This window comes from Sorex fumeus, unplaced genomic scaffold (genome assembly GCF_029834395.1).
Source record: "Sorex fumeus unplaced genomic scaffold, SorFum_2.1 ptg000041l, whole genome shotgun sequence".
Classification (NCBI taxonomy): domain Eukaryota; kingdom Metazoa; phylum Chordata; class Mammalia; order Eulipotyphla; family Soricidae; genus Sorex; species Sorex fumeus.
This window is the reverse complement of record NW_026606098.1, coordinates 10,058,726-10,072,372: the sequence shown is the minus strand read 5'-3', so window position 1 is coordinate 10,072,372 and position 13,647 is coordinate 10,058,726.

Genomic DNA, 13,647 nt, shown 5'->3' with positions numbered 1-13,647 from the left:
TTAAGGATGCGACCTTAGCGAAAGTACAACGGATAGGGAGTTGACCTTGCACGCAGCTGACTCCATGGATCCCCAGCACCCCATAGGGTGCCCTGAGCAACCCACCCAAGGAGTGAGCTTTGAGCACCCATCAGGTGTGACTCAAAATTAAAAAGTATGTTAATCCCACTGAGAAAAGTCCAGCTGAACGTTCCATCTTATATGAAAATCTCAAAATGAATCAAGGACCTTAGAACCGGAAATCACATGGGGAAAGCTTCAAAATCACGTGCTGTGAATTTGCCTAAGATTTCTTGAATGGCAACACAAACTAAAACATCTCGCAGCTGACTCGGGTTCTGACCGGGTTCTAGCCCAACATCCTATTTGGTCTCAACCTCCACCAAGAAAAACTGTGAGCACAGAGCCAGAAGAACCCCTGCACATCGCTGGGTGTTAGTTACTACCCCACACCCCCCAAAAGAAAACAATCCAAAGAGACTATCCATTCAAATCGGGTGGTGACAGATAGAATGGATAAGGACCTTGCCTTGCATGCAATCAATCTGGGTTCCATCCTAAACTCTTGAGTGCCGAGGGGTGAACCCTGAGCACAGTTGGGTGTGGCCCCAGAACATAAATAGATGGGCAGAGATTTGAAAAGGCGTTTCTCAAAAAATACCCGAAGGGTCAGCTTCACCAATCACAGCCCAGAAAGCTATGCCCAGGGAGTTATGCCCTCTTAGATTGAAGATGACCTTTGCCCAAAATAGAAAAGAAGGAGTCAAGAGGACCAGATTCGTAGCACAAGGGGGAGGGTGCTTGCCTTGCACACAGCTGACCCAGGTTCAATTCCTGGCACCACATATAGTCCCCAAAGACCTGTCAGGAGTGATCTCTGAGCAGAGCCAGGAGTAAGCCTGGAGCACTGCCAGATGTGGCCCCCAAGAAAACAAAAACAGAATGGGCCAGCGGGCTAGCCCAGGGGTTAAGGTGCAGCTTGTGTGCAGCTATATGGGACCCAGAAATCTTCAGAAACAGCCTCTGCGCACAGGGCCAGGACTATCTCCTGAATACTACCACATGTAGCCCAAAAAGAAAAAACAGCTAAGTGTGGGACTGGAGTTCATGCTTTGCAGACAGGAAGCCCAGGTTTGATTCCTAACACTGCATGGACCCCCAAGCACCCCAGAGTGGGGTCCGAAAACCAAATGTTGAAGAGAAGGTGCCGATTAACACCTTTGTGTCGGGCTCATGGATGTCTGAGCAGGCACAGCTGCTTAGAAAGTGCAGTGGTTCCTCAAAAAAAATTAAAAATAGAATCGTCATATGATTCAGCAATCCCATTTCTGGGCATATATCCGGAACCACTGAAAACAGGATCTTTTCCTCTCGCCTTGAAATACGAGGAATTACACTCAGGGTCTCCCACATGTGAGGCATGCACTTGACCACTGAGCCACATCCCTGGCCCCGAAACAGGATCTTAAATTTGCACGTGTGTCTTCACTGTAGCATGATTTACGATGAGACAGAAGTCAGCCAGCTGTTCCTGTCTGAATGAACAGAGACAAGGCGGGATACAGGAGACAGTGCAAGGGACTCATGTTCAAGGGACTTTGAGGGCAGGAAGCCCAGGTTGAATCCCTGGCACTGCCTGGTCTGCAAGCACCGAGCTGGGAGTAGCCCCTCAGCACCACGGTATACAAGCCTCAACCCAAAGCCACTAAATAAAAATAGTAACATGCCGATATAAATGTATAAACCTTGAGGCCATGATGGATTTGCTTCAATTTAGTTAAAGGGTTGGTTGTTGTGGGTGGTAAGGGGGGAATGGATCGCACCCAATTATGCTCAAGGCTGACTCCTGGCTCTCGGCTGGGGGGTTATGCACCGCCCCTTAAACTTTATGCCAAGCTCTTATATACCCCAGAACCTTTGTCCAGGCCTCTCTGCTGGAAGAGTCACACAACAAAAATGGTCTCTGGGGGCTGGAGCGATAGCACAGTGCAAGCTTTTGCCTTGCACGTGGCCGACCAGGGTACAATTCCCAGCATCCCTTATGGTCCCCTGAGCACCACCAGGAGTAATCCTGAGTGCAGAGCCAGGAGTAACCCCTGTGCATCGCCGGGTGTGACCCAAAAAGCAAAAAAAAAAAAAACTGACTGGAGGCCCCCCCAGCACCCTAGAAGCACCTTCTCACTCCCACTCTGTATCATCACCCTGTCTCTTTGTCACTTGAGTTTCTTGTTTGAAGTCTGAGTCAAACACATAAAATGTTTTAAAAAAAAAAGGGGGGTGCCAGAGCAAAAGTACAGTGGGGAGGGCACTTGCCTTGCATGCAACTGATCTGGGTTCGATCCCTGACATCCCTTAGGATTCTCCAAGCCCACCAGGAGTGATCCCTGAGCGTAGAGCCAGAAGTAAACCCTGAGCACCTCTGATTGTAGCACCCACAATAAATAAATGAACAAATAAAGCAGATGTGGAGTCTGGAATCCCTGTTCGCTATTTTTGGTACGGATAATCAGAATGCTCCTGGAGATGGGGCCAAAATGGTCCTATTGTGGGAAGGGCACTTGCCTTGCACGCAGCTGACCCGGGTTTAATCCCTGACATCCCGCGTGGTTCCCCAAGCAACACCAGGAATTATTCCTGAGTGCAGAGCCAGGAGTAAACCCTGGGCATCACTGGGTATAACCCCCCCCCAAAAAAAATAAAATAAAATAAAAAGCAAAAAAAAATGCTTCTGGAACGACTTTGATGGCAGTTGTTTTAAATGCTTTTTTTTTTAATTTTCAAGATTTAAAAAAAATGGGACCTGAGCAAATAGCACAGCAGGTAGGGTGTTTGCCTTGCACGCAGTCTATGCAGGTTTAATTCCCAACACCCCACATGGTCCACCAAGCCTGCCAGGAGTGACCCAAGCACAGAACCAGGAGTAATCCTTGAGCACTGTTCAGTGTAGCCCCTCCCACACCCCTAAAAAAAAAAGTTTACAAAATTGAAGATATGGTCAGAGAAAGAATAAGGGTAAAAGGCACTTTCCTTGCACATAAGCAATCCATTTTCATCCCTGACACCACATGGTCCCCTGAGCTCTGACAAGGGTTGAGCACAAAACCAGAACCCAGAGCACGGCTGGTATGAGCCACCCCCCTACAAACACAAAAAATGTAAAACAAAAATTCAGAAACCAGAGATCTAGTACAGACAGTAGGACACTTTTCTTGCATGCAACAGACCCAGATTCCATCTCTGGTAGCCCAGAGGGTGCCCTGAGTACCACCAGGGGTGATCCCCAAGCACAGAGTCAGGAGTCAGCCCTGAGCACTGCTGACTGGGCCCCAAACCCCACCCCATAAGTAACCATTTAAAGAAAAAGAAACTGATTCACTCCACCTCTGAGCTCCCAAGCCTTGTTTCTGAACCCCGCACCCACGCTTGGATCCGCCCTCCTTCCCTCCCTCAGTACATTCCGGTCTCTGGCTAGAGGGCCACACTCCACAGGCTCCTCGGGAAGCCAGGTATGGGGCACATCTAAGGTCAGGGCCACCCGGAACAGATGCCAGGGCTGGGGAAGGATGGCCCCGCTTGCCAGGGCCACTCGGAAGGCCAGTGCTGAGTCACACCACAGGTGGGGGGGATGGACGAGATTGAAACACTGCCCTGCGGAACAATCCCGGGGGTGTCAGAGGCAGCAGAGAGTCGGACGTGCTGCGGCAGGCACTGGGGAGTTCAGCGGGGGTGAGGGGGGCCCCTCAAGCCAAGGAGGCCGGCAGCAAGGCCTTGCAGCAAGGCCGCAAGGCAGCCAGGGAGACCCCTGGGGCTGGACTTGCCAAGTGCCGGGGCTCAAGTTACCAGGAATCCATCTGACTAGGACAGACTCTGGAATGTGCATGTAGTGGGCAGGGCGGCCGTGGGGCCGCCCTTGATCAGGCCGTTCTGTCTCCTCTGGATCCCTGGATGCCACCAGCTACCGTATGGGTAGGTCCCTTTGTCCCGACGACCCTGCAGGGGGCCAATCTCGATGGGTCCCTTGTAGAATCACTGACCTGGGGGCGGGGTGGGGGGGCGCCCTGTGAACCTCATGTCTCTCCACCTACCTGCACTGCTATTTGACAAAACCCAGTTCTGCTCAGGTCCCCTCTTTCCACCCAGGGAGAGGCTAGCTGAGCTCCCCTGGGAGTACCCCCATGGCTCCTCACCCAGCCCTGCCCACTTCCATTCTGGACACATCTCAATCCTCAGGAGCCCCATCTCTCTCACTTGGCTCCCCCGGGATCCAATCCCACGCTGAGTCAGGGCCGGTGCAGGTGACCAGGAGCAGAAGCGTCTTGGTTCTGAGAGGCGTGGCAGTACCGAGCTATTCTCAAGGTGACGGGAAGCCAGACAGAACAGTAAGAAGGGCACTTGCCTTGCACACAGGAGACCCAGGTTCGATCCCCAGTATCCCAAAGTGTTCCCCCAAGCATGGCAAAGGAGGATTTCTGAGCACAGAACCATGAATAACCTCTGAGCATTGCTGGGTGTGACCCAAAAAACAAAAAAGGCAATAACAACAACAAAACAAGGTGTTCCCAATGAGGTGGTGGGGATGGTGGGGGAAGAGGGAGCCGTGTGGCGTTAGAGGAGTGAAGCCAGCAGAAAGGAACCCAGGGCTGAGCGGATAATACAGCGGGAAAGGCCTTTGCCTTGCATGCAGTCAACTAGAGTTCAGTCCCCAGCATTCCATAGGGTCCCCAGGGCATCAGCTGGAGTAATCCCTGAGCCTTGCCAGGTGTGGCAGCAACAAAACAAGAAAGACAACTCGGCTGTCAGTCATTGACGATAACATGTGGGAATTGACTCCCCCAGTCCCAGTCCAGCCTTCCGATGAAATGCAGCCCCTGCCTGTAATCTCGCGAGATCTCAGCCAGGAATAACTCACTCTGCACCTCACAGGTCCTCAGTCCACAGAAACAGAGGTGATACAAAAAGAGTGGGAGGAGATTTGAGCTCCAAGCCACCAGATTTGAGGATTTTTTTATGCTATCAGATGCCACTTATACTTCAGAGAAAGACAGGAATAGATCTGAGAAATGCATCGTCAGTAGTCATAGAAAGTCAAGGAATTAAGGCTCCTACCTTGCATGCAGCGGATCCCAATTCTATTCCTTGTACACGGGCCCCAGAACACCGCTGGGGTGGCTGGGGTGATCTCCAGCACCTCATTCTCAGGCCCTCACATTGAGCAACGAGTCAAGTTTCTGGGAAGGCCCACCCCACCCTGGACTCCTGAACACTGCTTGGGAGACCCAAAAGAAAAAAATGCAGTCAGGCCATTTCATCACTGTGCAAGTTGCAAGTACTTACAGCCAACCACACTTCTGGGCAATGGCGGAACCTGATAGAACCATATTATCTATGGGCACCCACAGCAACATGAAATTTAAGTGAACCTTGACCAGTTGTCACAAGGCCAGAGAGATGGTCAAGGGGGCAAGGCTCAAGCCTTGAGTGGGACTCACTGGTTCAATCCCCAGCACTACGTATGAAACAGTCCACTTAGCACCACCAGGGGGCACTCCTGAGCAGAGCTAGGCATAGTACTTGACTAAGGCCAGATGTGACAAAGGGACCACACGTGGTGCTGGACTGCATCAGGGTGGCCACATACAAAGCAAACACTTTAACCCCTGGACCATCTCATTTTCGGAGCTAGATTTCTTTTTGAAAGTGGGGGAGCCACACCTGGCAGTGCTCAAGGCTAACTCCTGATTCTGTGCAGAGGAATTCCTCCTGACAATGCTCAGGGGACGTTATAGGGAACTGGAGATTGAATCCAGGTCAGCCAGGTGCAAGGCAAACACCTTACCCAGTGTACTATCTCTAAATTGTCTCTTAAAAAAAAAAACCGGGGGCTGGAGAGATAGCACAGCAAGTAGGGCATTTGCCTTGCACACGGCTGACCCGGTTCGATTCCCAGCATCCCATACGGTCCCCTGAGCACGGCCAGGAGTAACTCCTGAGTGCAGAGCCAGGAGTAACCCCTGAGCATCGCCAGGTGTGGCCCAAAACGCAAAAAAAAAAAAACCAGCATATATATCATAAAGCAAAAATTGTTACTCCATACTACAATACATGAGTTCTGGGGTTGGAATGATCATGGCACCCAAACCAAGAAAACAAATAAAATACATGAATTGATCAAAAGATGTCGCTCCCAGGCCAACGACAGACACGCATTCAGCCGGGATTCCAGCTCTAATCCACTGCAGCTGCTTTCCAATGAGACTGGCTGTCTCTATTCAGAGGACAAAGCGTTGAATCGGCATTTTACTAAAAAGGATATCCAAATCCTCATACAGAAAAGCCGCCCTGTTTCCTTAGCCATCCGGAAATGCAAAATAATGTTCCCTGTGATAATCACCCCCCACATGCCCATCCACAGCCCAGCGGCTCCCATCAAACAAGAAAAATGCCCACGTGATAGCAAGGTGCAGATAATCCTGCACAACCCAGTGTAGCTGGACCCCAACGCCACACAGAAGCCCCCAAACCCTGCCAGGGGTAGCCCCTGAGCATCACTGACCATGGCGCCAAATGCCAAATGCACACATACATACAAGGAGAGATAGCATAGGGGTTAAAGCACTTTCCTTGCATGCAGCAGATCCTGATTCAACTGCGGCCACTGCAGAGGGTCACCTGGGCCCGCCAGGAGAGAGCCCTGAGCCCAGGGTCAGGTGTAAACCCAGGTGCTCTCCCCTCAGGGGAAAAAAAGGGGAGGATGGAGCGATAGTACAGTGGGGAGAGTACAAAGCCAACCTGGGTTCAATCCCTGGCACCCCATGTGGTTCCCCCCCCCCCCATGAACCTGCCAGGAATGATCCCTGAGCATAGAGCCAGGTGTGAGATCTGAGCACTGCTGAGTATGGCCCCAAACCAAAAAATTGGGGCAGATACACTGGAAAAGGCTTTCAGAAAAATCTTTTAAAGTGATAAGTGAGTTAAATAAATTCTGCCTCAGGCCCATGCAACTCTATCAGCACCCAGCAAGATTTTATATATATAAATTATATATATTTATATATATAAACAGTCAATCTTAGGGCACAGCAAGGTTTGCACCCCTGAGTCAGTTTCTAGACCCCAGCATGCCAGGGAAGTGACCTTCCAGCTGTGCTGTGGTACGGTGCTGGCCTCACTGGGCTGTTCTTCCTGGGAGTCTTATTTATTTTATTTTTTTGCGGGGGGAGGGGTTTGGGGCAAATCTGGCGATGCTCAGGGGTTACTCCTGCACTCATGAACCACGCCTGGTGGTGTTCGGTGGATGCTGTGGGATGCCAGGAATCGAACCCGGGTCTGCCGCATGCAAGGCAGGTGTCCTTCCCGCTGTCCTATTGTTCCAGCCCCATTGCTGGGAGTCCTTCCCAGGAAACCACCTGCAGAGCTTAGCCTCAACACCCCCACAGCCTCCACCCTCACTTGGATCCTCCAGCCCAGTTGGTCAAGAATTCCTGGGAGGGGTCCCCAATCCTCCTGAGCACTGCTTGGGAGCCCCCATCCCCCCACACACACACACTCACACAAGTTAAAAAGAAAGAAAAGAGTGGAGCAAACTGGGCCAGGGAGATAGCGCAGACAACAAGGCTCGTGCCGACACTGGCATGGCACGGCCGTCAATCTATCCCCAGCACCATCTGGGTGTAACTCCAGTAGCCCCGAAGCACCCTGGGGTGTGGCCCTTCCAAAAATTTAAAAAGAGGGACTGGAGAGATAGGAAGGGGGAGAGCGCTTGCTTTGTAAGCAGCTGAGCTAGGTGTGACCCCCAGTGTCCCATAAGGTTCCCTGAGCCCCTCCAAGGAGAGGGCCAGGAGCAAGCCCGGAGCACCACCAAGTGTGGCCCCAAAGCAAGAATAAGGCAAGAGGGGCTGGAGCCATAGAACATTGGGTAGAGTGTTTGCCTTGTACATGGCCGACCTGAGTTCGATTCCCAGCATCCCATATGGTCCCCGAGCAGCCCCGGAGAAATTCTTGAGTGCAGAACCAGGAGTAACCCCTGAGCATCACTGGGTATGACCCAAAAAGCAAAAAAAAAAAAAAAAAAGCAAGAGCCTGGGGCTGAAGTCATAGCACAGAGTGGAGGGCATTTGCCTTGCACCATGGATGGCCCAGGTTTGATCCCCAGAATCCCATAGGGTTCCTCGCTGGAAACCCACATAGTCCCCTGAGTACCACCAGCAGTAACCTCTGAGCACTGCCTGGTGTGGCCCCCATAACAAACAAGTAAAGCCAAACAAAGCAATAACTGGCTAGTGTTCTCTCTGGTTCAGCCACCAGGGAACCTGACCCCCCAACTAGGTGCTTGGGCGACCCTCCTTCCTCGCCACCCTCGAGGGGTCCCTCTCCCCTAGCCTGGTTTGCTGACACCCCCCCACCCACCCACACACACACAAACCAGCCGGGCCCTGGGATGTGGTGATGTTCTGCCTTCACCTCCTGGCACTGGAAAGAGGAATCCACGAGCTCCAACTTCTTCCGAGCACTGCAGAGAAAATTTACTCCCAGCCAAGTGAGGCCCTGGCCCACCAGGAGCACTTAAATGAGGGGGACCACACGTGCAGCGGCTTCCCGCGTGGAAATCACCCGCAACTGTGTCTCTTTAGCCCTCATCGGCCTGACTCGCAAGAGCTGGTGCCGAGATGAGGATCAGGAGGGAATTTTCAATTAGGCCCCGGGCAATGGTTCTGGAACCTTCCGCCATTCGTTCCAGAGAGTATACCATGGAGTTTGGAAACATCTGCTTTCACAGAAGCCCAAAGGGCATGTGCCGTTGCTCCTTCCCCGGTGCATTATGGACACGGATGTGTGGGGCCCATTAATTCTGAGTCAAAGCGTCAGAAGATGCTTGCCTTGCATACAGCTGCCTAGTGTTCAATCCCCAGCATGGCCCAGGAACCCTGAACAGCACCAGGAGTGAGCACTGAGCACAGAGCCAGGGTAAGCCCTGAGCACCGTCACCTGTGGTCCCGAAGCAAAGAGATTAAAAGCACGTTAGGGCCAGAGAGGAAGACAGCAAGTAGAGTACTTTCTTTGCACGTGGCTGACCAAGATTCAATCCCCGGCACCCCATAGGGTCCCCCAAGCCTGATCAGGAATGATCCCTCAGCCCTGTGTTAACCAGGTGTAGCCAAAAAAATAATATAAATAAAAAGTTTTTGGTTTTGGGCCCCACCTAGCCCCGCCCTCAATGAGCTTGGGGATCGAACCCTGATAGGCTGGGATAGGTTGGGTGCAGGGCAAGTGCCTTATCCACTGTACTATCTCTCTGACCCCTGAAATAAATTTTGAAATGTTGAAGTTCCTGAGCACTGTCAAATGTCCTCACAGAGGTGCACAGCTGGCCTGGCTGTGAAGGGACTGATTTAGCCACCAGGAAATGACAAGGCAAAGGCGCTATTTCCTCTGAGCATGTTCTTGCTGATGAAAACTCGCCCCCAAAGGCGCCAGTTGAAAATGGTAAGTCAGGGAGGTTCCCAGCTGGAGCACTGGCACTTGGAGATGCAGAGTCCTGGCCTGGCGGGACAGTGTCACAGGCTAGAACATGTTTTGCTGGCAGAAAGAAGCCTTGGGTTGTTCGATTTGGGGATTTATTGTGGGGCTGGGGTGATTCCTAATGTGCTGAGGGGTTATTCCCAGTTCTGTGCTCAGGAGCGACGCCTGGTGATACTCAAAGGACCATATGTGGTGGCAGGGATTGAACCGGGGTGGGCCACATGTCTGGCAAGTGACTTACCCGCTGTCCTATTTCTCTGGTCCATGCACTGTTTATCTATATCCCTATAATTCACTTAGCAAACTGGGCCCTGTATGCATTGTAAAGAGCAAGCTTCCCTTCTTTGTGCCTGAGTAATATTCCAGTAGGTGGGCGTGTCTTGCCTGTTGATGGACAGATTCTTCCACATCTCAGCTTTCTTTGTTTTTTGTGTGGGTCACCCTTTTGGCCCATCTTTTTAATTGTTTTTTGTGTGACTTCTGTTCGGGGCCAAACTCAGCAGTGCTCAGGGTTTATGCCTGCCACCGCGCTCAGAGATCACTCCTCCTGGTGGGGCTCATGGGACCATATGGGGTGCTGAGGATGGAACCCAGGGTTGGCGGCATGCCAGACAAATGCCCATCCCAGGCACTATCTTGCCAGCTTCCCAAGCTCAACTTCTGTCAACAATTCTGCAATGGATGTAGCAGGAGCTGGGAGCGAGCAGAGGTCAGGTGCTTGCTTTGGAGGCACCTGGCCTCCCACTCAATCCCAAGACAGGAAATGATCCCCTGAGCACCACCAGAGGTCACTCCTGACCACGGAGCCAGGAAAAGTGTGGTTCGAACCTGCACTGCCACCAATAAAACAGCAAACTGAATATTGCGACCTTGTCTGCCAGACACTCCTTGTTACTTCCTTCGGATAAATGCCCAGAAGGAGTATCATGAGACTGTTCTATTTTGAACCTTTTGAGGAACCTCCACGCTAGTGTCCAGTGAGCCTGGGCCGACTCAACATCTCACGGGCTACGCATGAACGCAGGGAGAAGAGGGCAAGAGGGAGAGGATAGGACAGTGGGGAGGGAGCTGGCCTTGCATGTGGCGGACATGGGTTCAATCCCAGCATCCCAGAGGGTCCCCTAAGCACCGCCATGAGTGATGCCTGAGCACACAGCCAGGAGTACGTCCTGAGCCCTACCATGTGTGGCCCAAAAATACAAAACGGGAGAAGAAACTTCTGAAAGCTTTGGAGTAGGCGGCAGCTCACCAGGCCTCATCACTGTCCATCCATCCCAGACTTTGTGTCCACCGCCACTTCTCTGGATAAACGGCCCCTTCTCAGCCCACTGGGTTCATTTTCCATTTCCCCCAAATCAGAAGAGTCTTCTTTAACCCTCGCTGGCCCTTCTTTTACCTTGGTGAGTCAGATCCAGCATCTCTATAATGAGTCCAGTCTCTGCTCCTCACCGGTTCCCAAGCCTTCCCATTAACCAAATTTCCTAGTCAGGAGTAAAACACAGGATTGGGAGATGGCTGAAAGAGCTCTAGCATGTGCTGAGGTCCCGAGTTCGATTCCCGGCCCTGCAAAGGAGGCCCCCTGAGCAGCGCCAGAAGTGACGCAAGCTCAGAGCCATGAGTGGCCTCTGCAGTACTAGGTGTGGTTCTTCCTCCCCTCAAAAATGATAGAAAAAAATAGAAAAGCAGGTAGTGGTGGGGTGACCAGGGCCAATCCTGCTGAACAAGATGAAATCTGAATCATCTGTTTAAATAAATAGTTTTGTTTTGTTTTTTGCTTTTTGGGTCACACCCGGTGATGGACAGGGGTTACTCCAGGCTTTGCACTCAGCAATTACTCCTGGCAGTGCTCGGGGGACCATATGGGATGCTGGGAATTGAACCTGGGTCAGCCGTGGGCAAGGCAAATGTCCTACCCACTGTGCTATTGCTCCAGCCCCATAAATAGTTTTTTTTTTTTTAATCATGTTGGGGCTGGAGCAATAGTACAGTGGGTAGGACATTTGCCTTGCATGTGGCTGACCCGGGTTCGATTCCCAGCATCCCATATGGTCCCCCGAGCACTGCCAGGAGTAATTCCTGAGTGCAGAGCCAGGAGTCACCCTGTGCGTTGCCGGGTGTGACCCAAAAAGAAAAAAAAAGAAGAAGACCAAGCTAACAATAGTGCCGAGACTCATGAACTCGAAGGGTTCCCATGAGGCCCTTGAGTGAAGTCTGATCAAATAAAATGTTCCAAAGGAAACAAGGCAAGGGGGGGGGATTTGAACAGCAATTGTGTTTTCTGGTAAGGATCATCAAAATGACATCGTGGTGCCTTTGGCTGTCATTGTTTTGGGGCCCCACCCCACAATGCTCAGGGCTTACTTCTGGCCCTGCGCCCAGGAATTCCTTCTGGCAGTGCTCGGGGGACCCTGTGGGATGGCAGGGATGGGACCAGCGTTAGTCGCCAGAGCTCTCCCTGCTGTACTATTGCTTTGGCCCCTGACATTTTATTATTTTATTATTTTTGTTTCTTTTTGGGTCACACCCAGTGATGCACAGGAATTACTCCTGGCAGTGTTCAGGGGACCATGTGGGATGCTGGGAATCGAACCCATGTTGGCTGCATGCAAGGCAAATGCCCTACCCGCTGTGCTATCACTCCAGCCACTGACGTTTTATTTTAAAGATGAAAAAACAAATGGGGCCAGAGACAGGACAGCAGGCAGGACACTTGCCTTGCACGCAGCTGACATGGGCTGAACCCCTGGCACCCCGTCTGAGGTTCCCACATGTGGATCAGCAGCTCCAGACCTTTGAACCACCTCCCCAGCATGGGACGTGGATTTGGGATGGAGAAGGGGACCCATGACCAGCCAAGCTTGTTTGTTTGGGGGTCGCATTCTGCTGTCTCGAGGCACCACTCCAGGGGTGGGAGTGCCCAGGATTAAACGCAGCTGGGCACTGGCAAGCAAGAGCCTTTCCGAGCTCTGTCTCACCAGCCTGGCTTGTTTTTTGTTTTTTGCTTTGGTGGGGGCACCCCCCTCTCCTGAGGGTGCCCAGTGCCAGCAATATATTTAACCTGAAGGTTCAGGCCTCAGGCCCAGTGATGCTGGGGGCCCCTAGGGCCGCCCCTGCTGAGGCTGGGGGACCCATGGGTTGCTGGGGTTGAATCTGGGGCCTCCAGCCAGGGAGGCCCCAGGCCCTGGTTAATTATAGGTGCAGCCAGACAGTGCCGGCAGGGGAGGGCCAGCCAGGAAGGCTCTGCCATCCCTGCTCAGACAGTTCTGGGCTGAGGAAAGATGCTGGGAAGATTGGCGAAGGGATTAGGAAACCCCAGCCCCAGTCCCTGGGGCACCCCAGCTGAGGGGGGCACGGTGGGGTTCACTGCATAGACAATAGCCATTGGAAGAGAATGACACCATTTATTAGCCAGGAACTGGCTCTTCGGCCTGGAGAGGGCTCCGGGAAGGAAGTGAGCCCCCCACCCGAGCCCCCCTTCTCAATCACTTTGAGGGGTGAGGTGCTGAGCCGGGGTGGGCAATACTCAGCTCTCTGGCGGGGTGATGGGTCACTGGAAAGGGATTTCCCCCCCACCCCCAGCCCCCGCCGAACCTCCTTTGGCAATTTCCACACAGACAAAAGGAGTACAACAGCATCCGTTTTGGGGGTGCTGTTGGGGGTGTAGGGGCCGAATCCCAGACAACACCCGCACACATAGACTCACAGACACAGACACACATAAATAGTTGTTTGTACCGTACGTGGATCCACAGGACATCGCCCGGCGATGGATGGGGGCTTGGGGAGGCTGGGGGGCACCCCGCGAGTGTCCCCGATGTCCTCACCCCCATGCTTCATTTTCAATATAACTTGAAAGGAGGCACGTGGTGAGGGTGTAGGCTGCCTGCTGGGGGGAACCTGTCTGGGGGCAGCAGGACCGAGGAGCCTGGGGGTTGCTTTTGGGGGGCTTCCTATGTGACCAGCTCCCCTGACCCGACCCCCCACAAGAACTCTGTCAAGTTCCACCGGCTCCAGCAGGAGGCCTGAGCCCTCCCCAGCGGTGGGGACCGGTTTTTCCAGCCCTGGGTGATGCTTCTGTGCCCCAAATAGTGCAATTGGCCAATGAGGTCTGAGAACGGGGTTTGGCTC